This window comes from Nicotiana tabacum, chromosome 7 (genome assembly GCF_000715075.1).
Source record: "Nicotiana tabacum cultivar K326 chromosome 7, ASM71507v2, whole genome shotgun sequence".
NCBI classification, from domain to species: Eukaryota; Viridiplantae; Streptophyta; class Magnoliopsida; order Solanales; family Solanaceae; genus Nicotiana; species Nicotiana tabacum.
Genome location: NC_134086.1, coordinates 47,345,952 through 47,350,517, shown reverse-complemented (window position 1 = coordinate 47,350,517; position 4,566 = coordinate 47,345,952).

Sequence of the window (4,566 nt, the reverse complement as noted above, 5' to 3'; positions counted from 1 at the left end):
ACTTTATATTATAATAATGTCCACCATACTTATGCCTTCGTGTTTCCATTTTTTTAATGATACTTCTTATATATTCATCTCATAGTCGGGCCAGAAAGGTGTGTCTGGCTGCTAAAGAGCAACGAAGTGACTATGTTGCTCTAAAAAACGTTTCGTATTGCCAATACTGTCGTGCAAAGAGGTTTGAATATGAACCTCCAAGATTTTGCTATAACAATGGTTCAATAAGGTTGACATCTCATAAAATGCCACCTGAATTATCAGAGTTATACTTTGGAAATACTGAAGAATCTGAAAACTTTTGAACTTATATTAGAACATACAACAACATGTTTGCATATATTTCACTTGGTGTAAAGTATGATAAAGAGCTAGCGAGAAGAAATTGCGGTATCTACACATTTAGAGTCCAAGGACAAATGTATCATTTTATAGATGATTTAATTCCTTCTAATAAAAAACCCAGGAATTTACAATTGTACTTCTATGATCATGATAATGAACTAGCTAATAGGATGGCTTGTTCGACAAGAATTAATGAATCAATAGTGAAAAAGTTGATGGACATATTGAAAGTAAATCCATACACTATTTTCCTAAAATCTCTCTTAAATGTTCCCCAACTATCTTATTTTTATATTGCTCTTAAATGTCACTAAACCTTAGATTGACAGACATATAACTTACCCAGCTCATCAGAGATTGCAGCATTATGGCTTGAAGAAAATCCTACAAACATTTCTGCACCACATATTCGAATTTATACCCATAGCAATAGAGTTCGATTAGTATATTATTATTATGGATGTTATGATCCGTTACAATATCCGCTATTATTTCCCTTCGGTGAAAATGGATGGCATTGTGGAATCAAAAAAATTATTCAAACAAATAATGTGACAAAACGTAGAGCTTACTGTGAACATGAACAGTTGCCCAGTATATCAAACATGTGTTCAGTTGATAGATTTCTTGATATGGAAGACGAATCACTAAAAAGGAAAATGAAAAAGAGATACAGTGTCTTGTCGAGATTATTACTATTACAAATTTCAAATAAGAGATAATGAAACAAATGAAGTGATACATTGTGGAAGAATATTCCAACAATTTATAGTAGATGTATATATAAAACTTGAAACACAAAGATTAGACTTCTCCTCATTTAATCCAGATTTATTTAGAATTGAAGTCTTGCAAGGACTCCTTGATATCTTAAGATGTGGTGAAAGGGAAGCCTTTAAAATTGGAAAGAAAACGTTCCTCCCTGTTACATTTATAGGGGGACCAAGGGACATGCGCCGACGATACATGGATGCTATTGCATTGGTAGAGTATTTTGGAAAACCTGATTTCTTTATAACACTGACTTGTAATCCTTCTTGGCCAGAAATAAAAGAACATTTGTCACTAGCTGATGAGGTACAGAACAGACTTGATTTAGTTAGTAGAGTTTTCAGAGCAAAGGTAGAAGAATTAAAGACGGATATTTTAAAAAGACAAATCTTTGGAAGAGTTGTTGGGTTCATGTATACTATTGATTTCCAAAAATGTGGTCTTCCACATGCTCATTTCCTTATTATGCTTGTTGATGAACACAAATTATTGACTCCTGAATCTTATGATAAATTTGTTTGTGCAGAATTGCCTGATTCTAAAAAAAGATCACGATCTATATTCACTTGTTATTAAACATATGATGCATGGTCCTTGTGGAAAGTTAAATCCTTCAAATATTTGCATGAAAAATAATAACTGCAAATTCAAGTATCCAAAAGATTTTGCTGAACAAACATCAAAAGGGAAGAATTCATATCCAATATACAGAAGGAGAAGAACCAGAGAAGCTGTAGAAGAGGTGAGTTTCTCGATAATTCTTTGGTAGTTCCATATAATCCATTTTTTCTATGCAAGTATAATTGTCATATGAATGTTGAAGTTTGTTCTGATATCAAGGTAGTGAAATATATTTACAAATATATTTGCAAAGGACACGATAAAATTACATTTCATATACATGCTAGTGATACAGATATAGACATAGATGAAATAAAAATCTGCTAGATGGGTTTCACCTCCAGAAGCTGTGTGGCGATTATTTTGTTTCCCAATAAGTGAAATGACTCCAAGTGTTTTTGTCACGACCCAAACTGAAGGGCCATGACTAGAACCCGACCACATTTGCCGAGCACCAACGTACATTTCATCTAACCTTCATTATTATCTTTTAGGGCTGATGAGATCAATATAAATGGTAGACCTAGATCATGGACAACCAGCAATAAAATATGACGGCATGAACATACATAGCAGGGGATGACCAGAAAATCAAGAAACTACATATAAGGTATGAGCTACCACGCTACTATGAAAGACTATACAACAAAAACTAGCCGACAAGGCATACCAAACTATACATGAGCCGACACCTGTCTATGAGCCTCTAAAAGAACATAAGTGTTGCAACATAGCCGGAACAGGGCCCCGACATACCCATAATGTCTATAACAAAAATTGCATACCAAGACCAAGGCAAGTCCGGAGAAGGGATCTCGCCAATCACCGCTGAACTGGACAGTCTACTGTGGTGGGGAGCTACACCTGCCTGTCTATCAGGACCTGCAGCACGACATGCAGCGTCCACAAATAAAAGGACGTCAGTACGAATAAAGTACTGAGTATGTAAGGCAAGGAACCATAAATACGATCAGTAATGTAAGCAAGGATAGAGAATATACAACCTGTAATATCTTAGTACCTCTGAGGGCTACTTACATGAAATGCATGATACATATGTATAAATACATAAACCTTTAAAGCATTCGCCTCTGTGGGCATCATCATCATATCGTACCCGGCCATAATAGGCTCGGTAGAATCGTACCCGGCCACGTGGAGCTCGGTAAAACCCAACTGATCAGTGGTTGCACAATAGGTGTCGTACCCGGCCAACTATAGCGTGGCTCGGTAGAGTAAAATAGATACATATATATAATGCATGCTCGACTCATGGAATCACATTCTAAACCTTTCGGAGTGATGTAAGGTCGGTATCCTCTGTACACGTTATTAGGACTAACTCTTCACTATGAACCTTATAAGAATTAGGAAGTACCAACAACATTGATAACATAAGAATAAGAGAAGCAACATTAACGTCAATCGTTCCATAAGAGGGAAAACAATGTAAGTACTGCTAGCTTCTAAGAGTAGAGTATCTTGGAAGCTCGTTCATTACATTATGTACAATCGGAGTCGTGCAAAAGAAGGAAAGGGATAGCCTCACATACCTTGTATATACTGCCCCAATCTCAAGTTATGCAATTGTCAAAACTCCTTAGTCTACAATAAGAGAAACGGTACTATCGTTATCATTTAAGCGTCATAACTATTATGTATCGACCACAACCTATTTTACGATGAAACGGACAGCACCTCCCCTATATATATGACCTCACACCATTCAAAACAGTCACCAAACAGCCCAAACAACATCAATAATAAACATATTGAGCCTCCCAAAATAGTCCACACACAGCCTAATCACTCCATACATACGACGACCACCGTAGTCGTGTCAAACAACCTGGAAATGTTACGAATAACTATCAGCCCATTACCCTACATATATATGGTGTTTCTACACACCCTTGCTCCTCTAAAACTCCACAAGATAGTAGTAAAATACGCATCCCAACAACAACGCAAAACAGTCTACAAAACAATAACATTACTACCAAGCCTTTCGATATATATCTCACAAGTTCTAGCTTCAATGGCTTAGCCGCAACTTGGATAATCTTAAATACATATAGAGTAAGAGGTTCCTTGCCTTTATACAGAAATAACAACTTCAATTTGACCTTAAATTTCCATGAAATATCCCTCCAATGCTGCCACAACAACAAAAGAGCGAAACTAGCGATCAATTAGTGTTTTTCGGCACTAGAATCACTTTAGAAGGCTTGAAATCACCTAGGATTGATATTAAGAACATGAGGGAGTATTTACAGAACATAAAACCTTTAAAATAACCTCCCACACAAGCTGGAACGACACAAAAATGAGCAACAACAAGAAGAACAAGAGACTTACTAGCGCCACGGAATTCCCGACACTTGATTTGTGTTGTTTGCCCTTTTTTTGGGTCTTGAATCTTAAGAGAACCTTGAGAGGATTATCCTAGTGTTCTAAGGTCTGAAAATAGTGAGAAGAAATGACTTAAAATGGGTTGGAGGCATCCTATATAGGTCCAAATATCTTAAACCGCCTTAGTGGACCCCATAGAGAGGTGCTTGGCGCAGTCTCGCGAAAACGTGAATATCTCTCTACTCCGAGATCGTATCGATGAACGGTTTAATGCGTTGGAAACTAGAATCATAGATATTTAATTTTGTTGGTAGATCACCCCGTAATTACTTGTAAATTATGAGAAAATATTAGAAACATTTGACCTAATGTTTAAGTAAAATTATGAACCTAAGTTGCGACAACTTTTGTCGACTTTTGTTTCATAACTCGTTTGACTTCAAGACTTATGATACGGATATTATATGATTAAAATAC